The sequence below is a fragment of the Salmo salar genome, chromosome 08 (genome assembly GCF_965601325.2).
Source record: "Salmo salar chromosome 08, fSalSal1, whole genome shotgun sequence".
Classification (NCBI taxonomy): Eukaryota; Metazoa; Chordata; class Actinopteri; order Salmoniformes; family Salmonidae; genus Salmo; species Salmo salar.
Window position 1 is genome coordinate 34,300,440 of NC_138298.1, and position 20,304 is coordinate 34,320,743.

The window sequence follows — 20,304 nt, forward strand, 5'->3', positions numbered from 1 at the left end:
ATATAGTGCACCACCAGAACCCTGTGAGGCCTGGTCAAAAGTAGTGCACTACAATGGGCCCAGCGTCTTCTGGGTTTGGCCGGTGTAGGCCGTCATTGTAAATAAGATTTTGTTCTTAACTGACTCGCCTACTTAAATAAAGGTTAAATAAAATACAATTAAATGGAAATAGGGTTCCATTTGTGACATATTTTGTCTTCCTGTCATACAGTTAAATGGCCACTAGATGTCAGTGTTCAGCCAGTCTGGACCAGGGTGGCAGCAGAGAACTAACACTGATGAACCAGGCCTATGATGTAAAACAGTCCTTTATCAAGGTTATGATCCATTCATATCTAGTTCTGTATTCATGAAGAGTTTCAGAGTAGGAGTGCTGATCTAGGACCAGTTCAGTCTGTTAGATCATAATGAATAAGAGAGGAGGGCTGATCTAGGACCAGTTCAGTCTGTTAGATCATAATGAATAAGAGAGGAGGGCTGATCTAGGACCAGTTCAGTCTGTTAGATCATAATGAATAAGAGAGGAGGGCTGATCTAGGACCAGTTTAGTCTGGTAGATCATAATGAATAAGAGAGGAGTGCTGATCTAGGACCAGTTCAGTCTGTTAGATCATAATGAATAAGAGAGGAGTGCTGATCTAGGACCAGTTCAGTCTGTTAGATCATAATGAATAACAGAGGAGTGCTGATCTAGGACCAGTTCAGTCTGTTAGATCATTATGAATAAAGAGAGGAGTGCTGATCTAGGACCAGTTCAGTCTGTTAGATCATTATGAATAAGAGAGGAGTGCTGATCTAGGACCAGTTCAGTCTGTTAGATCATAATCAATAAGAGAGGAGTGCTGATCTAGGACCAGTTCAGTCTGTTAGATCATAATGAATAAGAGAGGAGTGCTGATCTAGGACCAGTTCAGTCTGTTAGATCATAATGAATAAGAGAGGAGTGCTGATCTAGGACCAGTTCAGTCTGTTAGATCATAATGAATAAGATGCATTGACAGGGGAGGGAACTGACCCCAGATCAGCACTCTGATGCTTGTTGAACACAGGGCACTGACTCTATATCAGTGGAGGAAACTTCTCCCTATTTCATACTGAAAGTTATGTGATGCTCAATGTGAGTTGTTCATTGAATGCAGATTTTTACATCTTAATAGATGCCATTTAACAGACACTTCAGCCAAAGCAACTAAGAGTCATGCATTTTACCTTCAGGTTGGTATCAGGAACTGAACCCACAATCCTGGCATTGTAAGCACCATGCAGTACCATCTGAGATACAGAGAACCAGCTATACACTGTTACACAATACACACATTAGTTTATACCATCTGAGATACAGAGAACCAGCTATACACTGTTACACAATACACACATTAGTTTTACCATCTGAGATACAGAGAACCAGCTATACACTGTTACACAATACACACATTAGTTTATACCATCTGAGATACAGAGAACCAGCTATACACTGTTACACAATACACACATTAGTTTATACCATCTGAGATACAGAGAACCAGCTATAAACTGTTACACAATACACACATTAGTTTATACCATCTGAGATACAGAGAACCAGCTATACACTGTTACACAATACACACATTAGTTTATACCATCTGAGATACAGAGAACCAGCTATACACTGTTACACAATACACACATTAGTTTTACCATCTGAGATACAGAGAACCAGCTATAAACTGTTACACAATACACACATTAGTTTTACCATCTGAGATACAGAGAACCAGCTATACACTGTTACACAATACACACATTAGTTTTACCATCTGAGATACAGAGAACCAGCTATACACTGTTACACAATACACACATTAGTTTTACCATCTGAGATACAGAGAACCAGCTATAAACTGTTACACAATACACACATTAGTTTATACCATCTGAGATACAGAGAACCAGCTATACACTGTTACACAATACACACATTAGTTTATACCATCTGAGATACAGAGAACCAGCTATACACTGTTACACAATACACACATTAGTTTTACCATCTGAGATACAGAGAACCAGCTATAAACTGTTACACAATACACACATTAGTTTTACCATCTGAGATACAGAGAACCAGCTATACACTGTTACACAATACACACATTAGTTTATACCATCTGAGATACAGAGAACCAGCTATACACTGTTACACAATACACAAATTAGTTTTACCATCTGAGATACAGAGAACCAGCTATACACTGTTACACAATACACACATTAGTTTTACCATCTGAGATACAGAGAACCAGCTATAAGTTTTACCATCTGAGATACAGAGAACCAGCTATAAACTGTTACACAATACACACATTAGTTTATACCATCTGAGATACAGAGAACCAGCTATACACTGTTACACAATACACACATTAGTTTATACCATCTGAGATACAGAGAACCAGCTATACACTGTTACACAATACACACATTAGTTTTACCATCTGAGATACAGAGAACCAGCTATAAACTGTTACACAATACACACATTAGTTTTACCATCTGAGATACAGAGAACCAGCTATACACTGTTACACAATACACACATTAGTTTATACCATCTGAGATACAGAGAACCAGCTATACACTGTTACACAATACACACATTAGTTTTACCATCTGAGATACAGAGAACCAGCTATACACTGTTACACAATACACACATTAGTTTATACCATCTGAGATACAGAGAACCAGCTATACACTGTTACACAATACACACATTAGTTTATACCATCTGAGATACAGAGAACCAGCTATACACTGTTACACAATACACACATTAGTTTATACCATCTGAGATACAGAGAACCAGCTATACACTGTTACACAATACACACATTAGTTTATACCATCTGAGATACAGAGAACCAGCTATACACTGTTACACAATACACACATTAGTTTATACCATCTGAGATACAGAGAACCAGCTATACACTGTTACACAATACACACATTAGTTTATACCATCTGAGATACAGAGAACCAGCTATACACTGTTACACAATACACACATTAGTTTATACCATCTGAGATACAGAGAACCAGCTATAAACTGTTACACAATACACACATTAGTTTATACCATCTGAGATACAGAGAACCAGCTATAAACTGTTACACAATACACACATTAGTTTATACCATCTGAGATACAGAGAACCAGCTATAAACTGTTACACAATACACACATTAGTTTATACCATCTGAGATACAGAGAACCAGCTATAAACTGTTACACAATACACACATTAGTTTATACCATCTGAGATACAGAGAACCAGCTATACACTGTTACACAATACACACATTAGTTTTACCATCTGAGATACAGAGAACCAGCTATACACTGTTACACAATACACACATTAGTTTATACCATCTGAGATACAGAGAACCAGCTATAAACTGTTACACAATACACACATTAGTTTATACCATCTGAGATACAGAGAACCAGCTATAAACTGTTACACAATACACACATTAGTTTATACCATCTGAGATACAGAGAACCAGCTATACACTGTTACACAATACACACATTAGTTTATACCATCTGAGATACAGAGAACCAGCTATAAACTGTTACACAATACACACATTAGTTTATACCATCTGAGATACAGAGAACCAGCTATAAACTGTTACACAATACACACATTAGTTTATACCATCTGAGATACAGAGAACCAGCTATAAACTGTTACACAATACACACATTAGTTTATACCATCTGAGATACAGAGAACCAGCTATAAACTGTTACACAATACACACATTAGTTTATACCATCTGAGATACAGAGAACCAGCTATAAACTGTTACACAATACACACATTAGTTTATACCATCTGAGATACAGAGAACCAGCTATAAACTGTTACACAATACACACATTAGTTTATACCATCTGAGATACAGAGAACCAGCTATAAACTGTTACACAATACACACATTAGTTTATACCATCTGAGATACAGAGAACCAGCTATAAACTGTTACACAATACACACATTAGTTTATACCATCTGAGATACAGAGAACCAGCTATAAACTGTTACACAATACACACATTAGTTTATACCATCTGAGATACAGAGAACCAGCTATAAACTGTTACACAATACACACATTAGTTTATACCATCTGAGATACAGAGAACCAGCTATAAACTGTTACACAATACACACATTAGTTTATACCATCTGAGATACAGAGAACCAGCTATACACTGTTACACAATACACACATTAGTTTTACCATCTGAGATACAGAGAACCAGCTATAAACTGTTACACAATACACACATTAGTTTATACCATCTGAGATACAGAGAACCAGCTATAAACTGTTACACAATACACACATTAGTTTATACCATCTGAGATACAGAGAACCAGCTATAAACTGTTACACAATACACACATTAGTTTTACCATCTGAGATACAGAGAACCAGCTATAAACTGTTACACAATACACACATTAGTTTATACCATCTGAGATACAGAGAACCAGCTATACACTGTTACACAATACACACATTAGTTTATACCATCTGAGATACAGAGAACCAGCTATAAACTGTTACACAATACACACATTAGTTTTACCATCTGAGATACAGAGAACCAGCTATAAACTGTTACACAATACACACATTAGTTTATACCATCTGAGATACAGAGAACCAGCTATACGCTGTTACACAATACACACATTAGTTTTACCATCTGAGATACAGAGAACCAGCTATAAACTGTTACACAATACACACATTAGTTTATACCATCTGAGATACAGAGAACCAGCTATAAACTGTTACACAATACACACATTAGTTTATACCATCTGAGATACAGAGAACCAGCTATAAACTGTTACACAATACACACATTAGTTTTACCATCTGAGATACAGAGAACCAGCTATAAACTGTTACACAATACACACATTAGTTTTACCATCTGAGATACAGAGAACCAGCTATAAACTGTTACACAATACACACATTAGTTTATACCATCTGAGATACAGAGAACCAGCTATAAACTGTTACACAATACACACATTAGTTTATACCATCTGAGATACAGAGAACCAGCTATAAACTGTTACACAATACACACATTAGTTTATACCATCTGAGATACAGAGAACCAGCTATAAACTGTTACACAATACACACATTAGTTTATACCATCTGAGATACAGAGAACCAGCTATAAACTGTTACACAATACACACATTAGTTTATACCATCTGAGATACAGAGAACCAGCTATAAACTGTTACACAATACACACATTAGTTTTACCATCTGAGATACAGAGAACCAGCTATAAACTGTTACACAATACACACATTAGTTTATACCATCTGAGATACAGAGAACCAGCTATAAACTGTTACACAATACACACATTAGTTTTACCATCTGAGATACAGAGAACCAGCTATAAACTGTTACACAATACACACATTAGTTTTACCATCTGAGATACAGAGAACCAGCTATAAACTGTTACACAATACACACATTAGTTTTACCATCTGAGATACAGAGAACCAGCTATAAACTGTTACACAATACACACATTAGTTTTACCATCTGAGATACAGAGAACCAGCTATAAACTGTTACACAATACACACATTAGTTTATACCATCTGAGATACAGAGAACCAGCTATAAACTGTTACACAATACACACATTAGTTTTACCATCTGAGATACAGAGAACCAGCTATACACTGTTACACAATACACACATTAGTTTTACCATCTGAGATACAGAGAACCAGCTATACGCTGTTACACAATACACACATTAGTTTATACCATCTGAGATACAGAGAACCAGCTATACACTGTTACACAATACACACATTAGTTTTACCATCTGAGATACAGAGAACCAGCTATAAACTGTTACACAATACACACATTAGTTTTACCATCTGAGATACAGAGAACCAGCTATACGCTGTTACACAATACACACATTAGTTTTACCATCTGAGATACAGAGAACCAGCTATAAACTGTTACACAATACACACATTCGTTTATACCATCTGAGATACAGAGAACCAGCTATACACTGTTACACAATACACACATTAGTTTTACCATCTGAGATACAGAGAACCAGCTATACACTGTTACACAATACACACATTAGTTTTACCATCTGAGATACAGAGAACCAGCTATACACTGTTACACAATACACACATTAGTTTTACCATCTGAGATACAGAGAACCAGCTATAAACTGTTACACAATACACACATTAGTTTTTACCAACTTGTGTGACCAGACTAAAAAGAGAATTAATGTAATTCTAATGCCACTATAGTGGAGAGAATATCAACTAAATGTAGTACTGTATCTTTATATAGTTCACATGGTGAAGAGACTTGCAGGACAACAGGCCCAGGTATCCTGCCAGCTAGTGGAAACCTGTTGTCTTTTCCAATATCACACTGGCCAGAATCCTCAGGGTCCATCCCTGACTATAACCAATCTGTGTTGTCATGTAAAACTACTGTCCTGGCCTTTATAATGAGCAGCCTCTTCTCCTACAAGCAGCCAGCATCTGTTTCTCCAACACGGGAGGGTGTTCCACCCCTCCACCCCCCTGCCTGTCCCCTGTCAGAAAACTGTCAGAAACCGTTTCAGGGAAGCTCATCTGCCTGCTCGTCATCCTCACCAGGGTCTTGACCTGACTGCAGTTTGGCGTCGTAACCGACTTCAGTGGTAAATGCTCACCTTCCATGTCCACTGGAGAAGTGTTCTCTTCATGGATGAATCCCGACTTCAACTGTACCGGGCAGATGGCAGACAGCGTGAATGGTGTTGGTGGCGGTGGGGTTGTGGTGCCAACCAACACGATAGTATTGTCGTGCCATTCATCCACCACCGTCACCTCGTGTTTCAGCATGATAATGCATGACCCCATGTCTCAATAGTCTGTACACAATTCCTGGAAGTTGAAAATATCCCAGTTCTTCCATGGAGAGAAAGAGGAGAGAGAGAGAGAGAGAGAGAGAGAGAGGCAGAGACAGAGAGGAGGAGTAGTTTTACCTTGAAGAATGGGCAAACATCCCAGTGGCTGGATGTGCCAAGCTTATAGAAACATACCCCAAGAGACTTGCAGCTGTAATTGCTGCAAAAGGTGTCTCTACAATGTATTGACTTTGGGGGGTGAATAGTTTTGCACGCTCAAGTTTTCTGTTTTTTTGTCTTATTTCTTGTTTGTTTCTTAATAAAAAATATTTTGCAACTTCCAAGTGGTAGGCATGTTGTGTAAATCAAATGATACAACCCCCCAAAACATCCATTTTAATTCCAGGTTGTAATGCAACAAAATAGGAAAAATGCCAAGGGGATGAATACTTTTGCAAGGCACTGTAAGCCATACAACTTTACAACCGGTCTAATTTCTGCCAAACAAAATGTTAAACATGGCGATGTTGCTCTCATGGTCTCAATAAAGGTGTTCAATAATTAGTTACATGTCATGATTTATGCACTTCTTCATTCTGTTACAGTTCACCCCAAACACTGTTACAACTAACCCAGAACATGGGGTTTATTGTAACACATTGTAACACATTGTAACACTCCTTGTATTTAAGACAACACCAAGCACTGTTACAACTAACCCAGAACATGGGGTTTATTGTAACACATTGTAACACTCCTTGTAGTTAAGACAACACCAAGCATTTCCAGTCTGATTTACATACATAATAACCACCTCCATTTGGAAAGGACAGATGGAGGTTGTTTGTATCGAGGTGAAAGTGTAACAACCATCCCCGGTCTCCCCTAAACCTCCACTACAGTACTAAGATATGTATCAGTGGGGATTAAGAAGTGACTATACGCAATGCCCACTGAAAAACATGTGGTTAAACAGAGTATACCTGAGTATACCTTCCACTACACCACTGGTGTAGGCTACATTTAAAGAAATATACTTTTAATAAAATACAAATATATGTTATTGGAATTAGTAAATATAGTCTCAAAACTTAAATGTGTCTCTTGTGCAGGGCAACGTGTTTAATACAGAGTACTGATGACTCCTTACTCAACCCTCTCCATTCACTGTAATGTAATACACAGTATATGGGAAACTGATTGGCTGGTAGAGAGACAGCTTTTCTACCTGTCTCAGCTAAGGTGGGATGGAAATACTCAGTAGGGTCTCTACTAACCAGATATGGTTAGTTTTGGAGTAGAGACCGGTAGGAGCACCAGATTCAGCTGCCCTGCGAGCGGGAAAAGCCATACTGTTGCCATTTTGAAGCATTTCATGTGTCTGAATGTACAAACTGCCTCCCTGTTGGACCAGAGAGCAAATCAAGTGCACTATAGTTTCACCGCTGGCCAATGGGATGGCTCAGATTACCGTAACGGCATAAAACAAAAGGTTTAAAACCAGGACAAGGGGAAACTGTCAACAATACAGCAAATAGCTGCTGTTTTTATGAGGAAGTTCATGTTCAAGGTAGCCTAGTGGTTAAAGCATAGGACTATTAACTGAAAGGTTGCAAGATCAAATCCCTGAGCTGACAAGGTAAAAATCTGTCGTTCTTCCCCTGAACAAGGCAGTTAGCCCACTGTTCCTAGGCTGTCATTGAAAATAAGATTTTGTTCTTATCTGACTTGCCTAGTTAAATAAAGGTTAAAAAAACCTACTCAGTCAACAGTTTTAGAAGCCATAAAATGAGCGTTCTTCCTATTTCCCCTCAGCGCTACAACAATGAGCAGGAAAGTGTCTCTATAGGCTTCTGACCATCAGATGCAGGCACCATCAGCCCTGTAAAATAAAAATAAAAAGCTAATTATTTAAATGTATGCTCACTCAGCTGTGCCTCACAAGTAATACAACTAATACTGGTGTAATCATATAGCCTACCTCAACTTTAAAATATGGCCTGAACAATGTATTGGCAGAGTAATTCAAGCTAAGCTAATATGTGGTGTGTGGTGTAGAGTAGGTCAGAAGGCTAAACTGGACAACCTTTACTGAAACTTCAGCCTGTATTAGACTGAAACTACCTAATAAAACTATGGTGGAGCCTCAAACACACTTCAGTGCAGGATGTTTATTTACATAGTGATTCAGAAAGAAAACTGTACTGCCACTAAAGTATACATTATGGGGACAGCTAAACAGTGCTTCCCCATCAACAGCTCAATGAAAAAGGTTCCCCCTTGAACTGAGAGGCTCCCCACTGTTCCCCGGGCGCCGAAGGGGCTCCGCACCTCTCTGATTCAGAGGGGTTAAATGCAGAAGACACATTTCAGTTGAATGCATTCAGTTGTCACTGACTAGGTATCCCCCTTTCCCTTTTGCAGGTGAAGCCCCCTCCCATCAGAACATACAAAACTCATGAAATAAGCCATTACAAACATGAAAGACTACATTTCCACTCAGCTAAACATATCATGAATTATCTTAAATTAACCTTTGCAATCGGTTTATCATAATACTATATAGCACAATATAATACATTTGCATAAACCCATCATTACTAACATGGTGTCTTCCAATACAGCCATTCACATGAACGCGCAATTCTGGACAGGCACTACAAAGCCAGCCTGACTGTGGTAGCTCTGGTCCTTGGTGTGGAAAAGGGAGAGGAGGACCGTGTGATGACAGAAGCAGAAATGTCATTTGAAGTTGAAAGCGCGTCGAGTACAGTTAGCGAGAAAGATGAGTGGACAACAGTGAAGTCCATGAATGGAACAAAAAGGACTAACATATTGTGTAAAATGAGTCTGATGAATCGTTGCTTGTTGGAGAACGTTCCTCATTGGATAATGGATGTTTAGTTGGTAAACCCTTTTGAAGTCAGGAGGATGGTGAAGAAGGTGTTGGGAATTGTGGATGCAGTCATAGTAACCAGGAGTGGTATGGTGTTGATATGGTGTAGTCATAGTAACCAGGAGTGGTATGGTGTTGATATTGTGTAGTCATAGTAACCAGGAGTGGTATGGTGTTGATATTGTGTAGTCATAGTAACCAGGAGTGGTATGGTGTTGATATTGTGTAGTCATAGTAACCAGGAGTGGTATGGTGTTGATATGGTGTAGTCATAGTAACCAGGAGTGGTATGGTGTTGATATGGTGTAGTCATAGTAACCAGGAGTGGTATGGTGTTGATATTGTGTAGTCATAGTAACCAGGAGTGGTATGGTGTTGATATTGTGTAGTCATAGTACCCAGGAGTGGTATGGTGTTGATATGGCGTAGTCATAGTAACCAGGAGTGGTATGGTGTAAATAGTGTGTATATATAAAAAGCAAAAGGAACATGCATTGTGGCTCGTGAGTTTATCGACACATGAAGTGAACAGTTTGATATTCGGAGCAGCCACCGGTAAAAGGTGTTTCTCTGGCGTCCCGTTGGACATTGATGATTAATATCTGAGACATTAAATTCCAGGAGTAGTTAATGTACGTCTCTTGACCCGTATGGAGAATGTAGCTGTTTATCTGTATTATTGACCCCAATGGTGAATGTAGCTGTTTATCTGTATTATTGACCCCTATGGAGAATGTAGCTGTTTATCTGTATTATTGACCCATCTGGAGAATGTAGCTGTTTATCTGTATTATTGACCTCTATGGAGAATGTAGCTGTTTATCTGTATTATTGACCCCTATGGAGAATGTAGCTGTTTATCTGTATTATTGACCCCTATGGAGAATGTAGCTGTTTATCTGTATTATTGACCCCTATGGAGAATGTAGCTGTTTATCTGTATTATTGACCCTTATGGAGAATGTAGCTGATTATCTGTATTATTGACCTCTATGGAGAATGTAGCTGTTTATCTGTATTATTGACCCCTATGGTGAATGTAGCTGTTTATCTGTATTATTGACCTCTATGGAGAATGTAGCTGTTTATCTGTATTATTGACCCCTATGGTGAATGTAGCTGTTTATCTGTATTATTGACCCCTATGGAGAATGTAGCTGTTTATCTGTATTATTGACCCCTATGGAGAATGTAGCTGTTTATCTGTATTATTGACCCTCTATGGAGAATGTAGCTGTTTATCTGTATTATTGACCCCTATGGAGAATGTAGCTGTTTATCTGTATTATTGACCCATCTGGAGAATGTAGCTGTTTATCTGTAATATTGACCCTATGGAGAATGTAGCTGTTTATCTGTATTATTGACCCCTATGGAGAATGTAGCTGTTTATCTGTATTATTGACCCTATGGAGAATGTAGCTGTTTATCTGTAATATTGACCCTATGGAGAATGTAGCTGTTTATCTGTATTATTGACCCCTATGGAGAATGTAGCTGTTTATCTGTATTATTGACCCCTATGGAGAATGTAGCTGTTTATCTGTATTATTGACCCCTATGGAGAATGTAGCTGTTTATCTGTATTATTGACCCCTATGGAGAATGTAGCTGTTTATCTGTATTATTGACCCCTATGGAGAATGTAGCTGTTTATCTGTATTATTGACCCCTATGGAGAATGTAGCTGTTTATCTGTATTATTGACCCCTATGGAGAATGTAGCTGTTTATCTGTATTATTGACCCCTATGGAGAATGTAGCTGTTTATCTGTATTATTGACCCCTATGGAGAATGTAGCTGTTTATCTGTATTATTGACCCCTATGGAGAATGTAGCTGTTTATCTGTAATATTGACCCCTATGGAGAATGTAGCTGTTTATCTGTATTATTGACCTCTATGGAGAATGTAGCTGTTTATCTGTAATATTGACCCTATGGAGAATGTAGCTGTTTATCTGTATTATTGACCCCTATGGAGAATGTAGCTGTTTATCTGTATTATTGACCCCTATGGAGAATGTAGCTGTTTATCTGTATTATTGACCCCTATGGAGAATGTAGCTGTTTATCTGTATTATTGACCCCTATGGAGAATGTAGCTGTTTATCTGTATTATTGACCCCTATGGAGAATGTAGCTGTTTATCTGTATTATTGACCCCTATGGAGAATGTAGCTGTTTATCTGTATTATTGACCCCTATGGAGAATGTAGCTGTTTATCTGTATTATTGACCCATCTGGAGAATCCCTATGGAGAATGTAGCTGTTTATCTGTATTATTGACCCCTATGGAGAATGTAGCTGTTTATCTGTATTATTGACCCCTATGGAGAATGTAGCTGTTTATCTGTATTATTGACCCCTATGGAGAATGTAGCTGTTCATCTGTATTATTGACCCGTATGGAGAATGTAGCTGTTTATCTGTATTATTGACCCTTATGGAGAATGTAGCTGTTTATCTGTATTATTGACCTGTATGGAGAATGTAGCTGTTTATCTGTATTATTGACCCCTATGGAGAATGTAGCTGTTTATCTGTATTATTGACCCCTATGGAGAATGTAGCTGTTTATCTGTATTATTGACCCCTATGGAGAATGTAGCTGTTTATCTGTATTATTGACCCCTATGGAGAATGTAGCTGTTTATCTGTATTATTGACCCCTATGGAGAATGTAGCTGTTTATCTGTATTATTGACCCCTATGGAGAATGGGGGAAAAGGAGCAGAGTTTATCTGTATTATTGGTGTTTGATGAGTATTTACCACCCTATGATAAGTTGGGATATATAAGATATGCCATAAGAGCGTTTGTGTAAAAAGTGAAAGCAGTTGGTCTGTGTCAAGTGTTTTCAGACTGAAGGAATATGTTCTAGAAGTGTCTGTGAATGTAAAATGTTGTAACTGTGGTAGGGATCATATTTCTAAATTCCCAGAATGCCCTGTTAGGGTGAAAGAGGTTGAGGAGTCAAGGATCAGGGCTGTACAGCAAGTCTCCTATGTGGAGGTGGTGAAGAGAGTTGAAGGGAAAAGAGGCCACAGTTCTGAAGAAGATATGGAGGTGGATGTACCACAACCAGTTGTAAATGTTATACGTCAATCAAGTGATCTGGATACACTTATTGAGGAAAAGGTGGATTTTGTAGCATTTACAGCCACAGTTATTCATTGTACTGTACATTATTATAACTGCAGCAGAGAAGTTTTTGGGCCTCCAAGACTTACGGCAGAAGCACTTCAAGGACTACTGTCACCAGGAAATGTCCCTCCATCACAGGATCCCTCTGAGCCTGTGTAGGGACCTGATTAAAATAGAAAAGCAGGCTGATTTAGTTTAATTAACATGATACTTTGTATGGAATTTGTTATTTTATTTATATTATTACATGTTTATCCTTTTTGGAGACGTATTATCCACCTGAACAGTAGGTGGCGGAATGCACATATAATTGTTGCGAACGTAATTATACCATAGAAGAAGAAGCTCGCGTCCTTATTCCAGCAAACCCGGAAGTTACAGAGACGGAGAGGGACAGAAACAATCAAACAGCGCTACTCCACAACATTACTAAGTACAATATACATCACATGAATCAAACATGAATGCTTGTCTGCCTATTCCTTATACCATATTGTTACTGAAGGAAGGTAATAATAATGTGTGTATTGTATGAACTGAGATGTTAAATGAACTGTGTCGACACATTGCTAACGGAGCTGAAAACGGAGCAGGGAGGAGGTGTGTTAGTTTACCAAATGCTGTCCGCGGCCAGTGACTGACTTCTCCGGCAGACGGTGACAGTCAGCTAAATAGCTTTTTTTGTCTTAAAGGGACAGTGTTGTATTTTGGGACACACTTGCGTAAGCTTGCATCAAACACAACAGCATTTTCAGTCACCTCCTTGCCTGAAGGAGAAGTGGATAAACAAGTTAATGTCAAGCCCTGCATGTTTCTTTCAGAAGTCTCATGGAATGTAGGCCTATATTAAACACCACACATTGGCTGCTACTGTAGGCTGAATGATAGAACAACTGTTTCCATGTTAAAATGTTATGGGAAGCATTTTCTCCATTGTTTTTGATGGTAGGTCACTCTGGTAGGCCTACGTTATGATCAAATAGCCACAGTAGCCTACTTGTCCACTGTTAACTGTAACTTAAAGGGGGTACAGCCTCAGTGTTCACAGTAAACGCACACTGGAAGTTGCACAGAATTTTCACAATGTTCAAGTTTGAGCTCAGCACACCTGAAATCTGCTCAGTCCCGGAAAAAGTTAGAGGAACATTGGTGATGGTGTCATGCATCTGACGGTTGTATATTCAGTGTGTCAATGATTGATTGTATCTGTCTCTATGTAAATGAATGAGAGTATATATTATATATTATATTGGTGTTATGTTAGAGTAGGAGAAGGGAGGGGTGTAGAAGCTAGAGGTCTGTGATCTGAGTCAAGATCAACAGGTCCTCAACACTATATGTCAGGAAGAGAGAGAGAGAGAGAATGAGAGAGAGAGAGAGGGAGATGGAAGAGAGAATGAGAGAGAGGGAGATGGAAGAGAGAGAGATGAGCAGAGGGACAGGGAGGAGAGGAGGGGTGGGGAGGGTGAGAGATAAAGGGAGGGAGGTGTCAAAAGAGATGGACTGACATAGTAACATACAGTCAACTGAATATAGTCAACCAGTAACGTCTTCCACTATTTGCCCAGCTCAGCTTGACCCTGACCTATGGAACTGAATGATTGAGAAAACAAAAATAGATGAAAGCAAATATATTAAATTATACACTGCTCAAAAAAATAAAGGGAACACTTAAACAACACATCCTAGATCTAAATGAAATAAATAATCTTATTAAATACTTTTTTCTTTACATAGTTGAATGTGCTGATGTAACAGTGTAGGTTCCGTCCCTCTCTTCGCCCCAACCCGGGCTCGAACCAGGGACCCTTGCACACATCAACAACTGACACCCCACGAAGCATCGTTACCCATCGCGCCACAAAAGCCGCGGCCCTTGCGACGCAAGCGGAAACCCTACTTCAAGTCTCAGAGCGAGTGACGTGACCGATTGAAATGCTACTAGCGCGCACCACCGCTAACTAACTAGCCATTTCACATCGGTTACACTGACAACAAAATCACACAAAAATAATCAATGGAAATCCAATTTTTCAACCCATGGAGGTCTGGATTTGGAGTCACACTCAAAATTAAAGTGGAAAACCACACTACAGGCTGATCCAACTTTGATGTAATGTCCTTAAAACAAGTCAAAATGAGGCTCAGTAGTGTGTGTGGCCTCCACGTGCCTGTATGACCTCCCTACAACGCCTGGGCATGCTCCTGATGAGGTGGCGGATGGTCTCCTGAGGGATCTCCTCCCAGACCTGGACTAAGCCAACTCCTGGACAGTCTGTGGTGCAACGTGGCGTTGGTGGATGGAGCGAGACATGATGTCCCAGATGTGCTCAATTGGATTCAGGTCTGGGGAACGGGCGGGCCAGTCCATAGCATCAATGCCTTCCTCTTGCAGGAACTGCTGACACACTCCAGCCACATGAGGTCTAGCATTGTCTTGCATTAGGAGGAACCCAGGGCCAACCGCACCAGCATATGGTCTCACAAGGGGTCTGAGGATCTCATCTCGGTACCTAATGGCAGTCAGGCTACCTCTGGCGAGCACATGGAGGGCTGTGCGGCCCCCCAAAGAAATGCCACCCCACACCATGACTGACCCACCGCCAAACCGGTCATGCTGGAGGATGTTGCAGGCAGCAGAATGTTCTCCACGGCGTCTCAGACTCTGTCACGTCTGAACCTGCTTTCATCTGTGAAGAGCACAGGGCGCCAGCGGCGAATTTGCCAATCTTGGTGTTCTCTGGCAAATGCCAAATGTCCTGCACGGTGTTGGGCTGTAAGCACAACCCCCACCTGTGGACATCGGGCCCTCATACCACCCTCATGGAGTCTGTTTCTGACCGTTTGAGCAGACACATGTACATTTGTGGCCTGCTGGAGGTTATTTTGCAGGGCTCTGGCAGTGCTCCTCCTGCTCCTCCTTGCACAAAGGCGGAGGTAGCGGTCCTGCTGCTGGGTTGTTGCCCTCCTACAGCCTCCTCCACGTCTCCTGATGTACTGGCCTGTCTCCTGGTAGCGCCTCCATGCTCTGGACACTACGCTGACAGACACAGCAAACCTTCTTGCCACAGCTCGCATTGATGTGACATCCTGGATGAGCTGCACTACCTGAGCCACTTGTGTGGGTTGTAGACTCCGTCTCATGCTACCACTAGAGTGAAAGCACTGCCAGCATTCAAAAGTGACCAAAACATCAGCCAGGAAGCATAGGAACTGAGAAGTGGTCTTTGGTCCCCACCTGCAGAACCACTCCTTTATTGGGGGTGTCTTGCTAATTGCCTATAATTTCCACCTGTTGTCTATTCCATTTGCACAACAGCATGTGAAATTTATTGTCAATCAGTGTTGCTTCCTAAGTGGACAGTTTGATTTCACAGAAGTGTGATTGACTTGGAGTTACATTGTGTTGTTTAAGTGTTCCCTTTATTTTTTTGAGCAGTATATATAAACTCATCTGTAAAGAGATGTTCATCTTTCCACATTGTAACTTTTGTGGTGAGGTCTTGTTGAGAAATGTCACACCATTTCTCAGTGCTCAATGTCTCAACAGTGTTTTTCAAAGGAACCACAACCATTTGTCCTGTTCATCTCTCACAGCTTAGTTCAGTCTACTGCTAAATAACAGGATATGGAGAAACAGCATTTGGCTGTGAGTCCAGAACGATGAGTCAGTCATGTAGACAAAGGGGAAGTGTTCTAGCAGAGGGAGCAAGCCTCATCAGTACATCATGTGACTTTAGTTAAATACATAGATACACCGGATAAACATTTTTACAGACTTTAATTAAATGTATAGATACATTAATCCACATTTAGTTAAATGCATAGATACACTGGATAAATATTATAACAGCAATATTGCGACCATACACCCTCTCAGCCAGCCAGCTCCACTAGGGCCCTCTCAGCCAGCCAGCTCCACTAGGGCCCTCTCAGCCAGCCAGCTCCACTAGGGCCCTCTCAGCCAGCCAGCTCCACTAGGGCCCTCTCAGCCAGCCGGCTGAGAGGGGCCATAGCGGAGCAGAGGGGCCGTAGCGGAGCAGAGGGGCCATAGTGGAGCAGAGGGGCCGTAGTGGAGCAGAGGGCCCGTAGTGGAGCAGAGGGGCCATAGCGGAGCGGTTAATAACAATCACTCAAAAGGTGCAGAGTTAAGAGCCCAACGAAATAGAGTTTGGTTTCAGCCAAAGGACTATGGAACTGAGAGGCTGCTGTTGGTTTGTGGTGAGGTCTTGTTGAGAAATGTCACGCCATTTCTCAGTGCTCATTGTCACAACACTGTTTTTCAAATGAATGTTGAGGGTGGTGCAGTTGCCGTACCACGCAGTGATACAGCCCGACAGGATGCTCTCGATTGTGCGTTTGTGAGGGTTTTAGGTGACAAGCCACATTTATTCAGTCTCCTGAGGTTGAAGAGGCGCTGTTACGCCTTTGTCACCACGCTGTCTGTGTGGGTGGATCTTTCAGTTTATCCGTGATGTGTACGCTGAGGAACTTTCTCCACTACTGTCCCGTCGATGTGGATAGTGGGGTGCTCTCTGCTGTTTCTCGAAGTCCACGGTCATCTCCTTTGTTTTGTTGACGTTGAGTTAGAGGTTGTTTTCCTGACACCACACTCCGAGCGCTCTCACCTCCTCCCTGTAGGCTGTCTCGTCGTTGTTTGTAATCAAGCCCACTACTGTTGTATCGTCTGCAAACTTGATGATCGAGTTGGAGGCGTGCATGGCCACGCAGTCATGGGTGAACAGGGAGTACAGGAGGGGGCTGAGCACGCACCCTTGTAGGGCCACAGTGTTGAGGATCAGCTAAGTGGAGATGTTGTTTCCTACCTTCACCACCTGGGGGCAGCCCGTCAGAAAGTCCAGGACCCAATTGCACAAGGCGGGGTTGAGACCCAGGGCCTTAAGCTTAATGATGAGCTTGGAGGGTACTATAGTGTTGAATGCTGAGCTGTAGTCAATGAACAGGTATTCCTCTTGTCCAGATGGGATTGGGCAGTGTGCAGTGTGATGGCGATTGCATCGTCTGTGGACCTGTTGGGGCGATATGCAAACTGAAGTGGGTCAAGGGTGGCAGGTAAGGTGGAGGTGATATGATCCTTGACTAGTCACTCAAAGCACTTCATGGTGACAGAAGTGAGTGCTACGGTGTGATAGTCATTTAGTTCAGTTACCTTAGCTTTCTTGGGAACAGGAACAATGGTGGCCATCTTGAAGCATGTGGGGACAGCATACTGGGATAGGGATTGATTGAATATGTCCGTAAATACCCCAGCCAGCTGGTCTGTGCATGCTCTGAGGACGGGGCTAGGGATGCCATCTGGGCCAGCAGCCTTGTGAGGGTTAACACGTGTAAATGTCTTACTCACGTCGGCCATGGAGAAGGAGAGGGGGGGCTATGATCCATCTTGGACTTCACATTTTCCAGAAGAAAGCAGGTGGCCGTTTCTGTGGAGTGTTTTGCTCTGAAGCCAAACTGCATGGAGTGTAATGTGAAGGGGCTGTTGTTGAGGTGGGAAATCAGTTGTTCTGCTACACACTTTTCAACAACCTTCGACACTACAGGTAGTATACTAATGGGCCTGTAGTTACTCACATCAGCAGGGTCGCCCGATTTAAAGATGGACGTTATTATGGCTGACTTCCATACCCTTGGAAACACCCCCAGACCAATAGATGTGTTGGTGACCTTAGTAATGGGGCCAATGAGTGACTCTTTGTAGTTTTTAAGAAAGGTACAGTCCAGCCCAAACACATCTTTGGATTTAGAGTTCTTTAGTGAGCTAATCACCTTGTTCACCTTTGACTCAGAAACCTCCCTTATGATGAAGACAGGTTGAGCGTCATTCACTAGCACTGAGCCCAATAAACCAGTGGAGGGGTTCTGTGTCAGTACTGTCATGACGTTGGCCTCTCCCTTTTGCACACAATCCACCCTGTGTGTAAAGGGTAGAAAAACTCTAAAATTCCAGGAAAGTCTCTGGCCACATTGGCCCATAGAGAGACAAAGGAAATTCTTCCAACTCATAGAATTGAAGAATCCAGCTACGAACTGATCCGCTGGTACCATTTTGTGATACTCAGAAGAGACAATATAGCCATATTACCATAAAACTGTTTATATAATAGACTCAGTTTAAGACTTGCCTCATATGGGTGTATGGAATGTATTGATAAGGATAAAGCTTTTGTAAGACATTGAGATGCTATGTACTGATGTAATGTGATAGAATTGGATTTCTGTAACCAAACCTAACTCAGTCATAGGCACGCCCCCAGGGACACATACAGGACCAGGCGTCATTTGACCAGCCTGTTCGATGGGCACTATAAATCACTCCCTGATTTACATTTCTCTAGACCAGGCCTAAACTCTATGGCCAGAGGTTTGACCATCCAATTCCTCTACTGAAAGTGAACCATACCACGTGGTTAACTTTTAGACGATTGATATCGACAGAATAAGAACAAGTCTTTGATATTAATTATTAGTCTGCAGCTAAGTAAATTATATCATCGAACGCGAAGACCAACGAAACCACCATTCTATGACGACATTAATGAATGTCGCTCTGACACTTCCATTCTAACCGAGAGAGAGAGAGAGAGAACGCGGACAAAACTCTCCAACAGAACCGAACTCTCCAACAAAGAACGACGACACACTGAGCGTAAATATATATTGATTGCAATTGTTCCCGAATGAGTGAGCCTTCAATTGTTAATATTAAATCACCCTGTGTAACTTCTCAGCCGACCTTTTATGACCCATTGTTCAACAGGCCGACCTGACTGCTTAGCCCACAAGGGCAAATTCCGATACCAATCCTTTGTGACAATAATTACTGTTTGTATGTTTTTCTGTTAATTACTTAGTGTAGTAAATAAATGATTTTAAGACAATAGATGTATGGATGATTTTAGTAAAGACTGGGTTCGTGCAGATACAACAATTTACGACGTTTTGGAATGAGACTGAACGAGGTAAATACACCATTTTAAACTTAGAAGATAATCGACCTATACTATAATAGAATATAATATTATAGTACAGGAAAGTTATATTAGGAAAATTATAGCTTTGTAATCTGAATATTCTCCTTGGTGCCCCGACCTCCTAGTTAATTACAATTAAACGATTAATCAGTTTAATCGCGTGATAATAATTACAGGGAGCTAATTGATAAACATATCTTCCGTTTAATGGTACCCCCAAAGACACGACAGTACTTTGACAGAGTCAATAAAGTAGAAATTGAAGGCTATTGCTATTT

General features: G+C 40.8%; 1 long non-coding RNA gene across 3 annotated transcripts in view; it reads left to right on the forward strand.

Moving 5' to 3' along the window:
- The first annotated feature begins 13,384 nt into the window (after positions 1-13,384).
- LOC106570624 (uncharacterized) overlaps positions 13,385-20,304 on the forward strand; it is a 56,212-nt gene continuing 49,292 nt past the window's right edge. The window contains exon 1 of one of the 3 annotated variants that reach the window (XR_014393101.1): positions 13,385-13,467. This is a non-coding gene — a long non-coding RNA (uncharacterized LOC106570624). The remainder of the gene's footprint in view (positions 13,468-20,304) is intronic. The other 2 variants (XR_014393100.1, XR_006763504.2) reach the window with 2 other exon arrangements.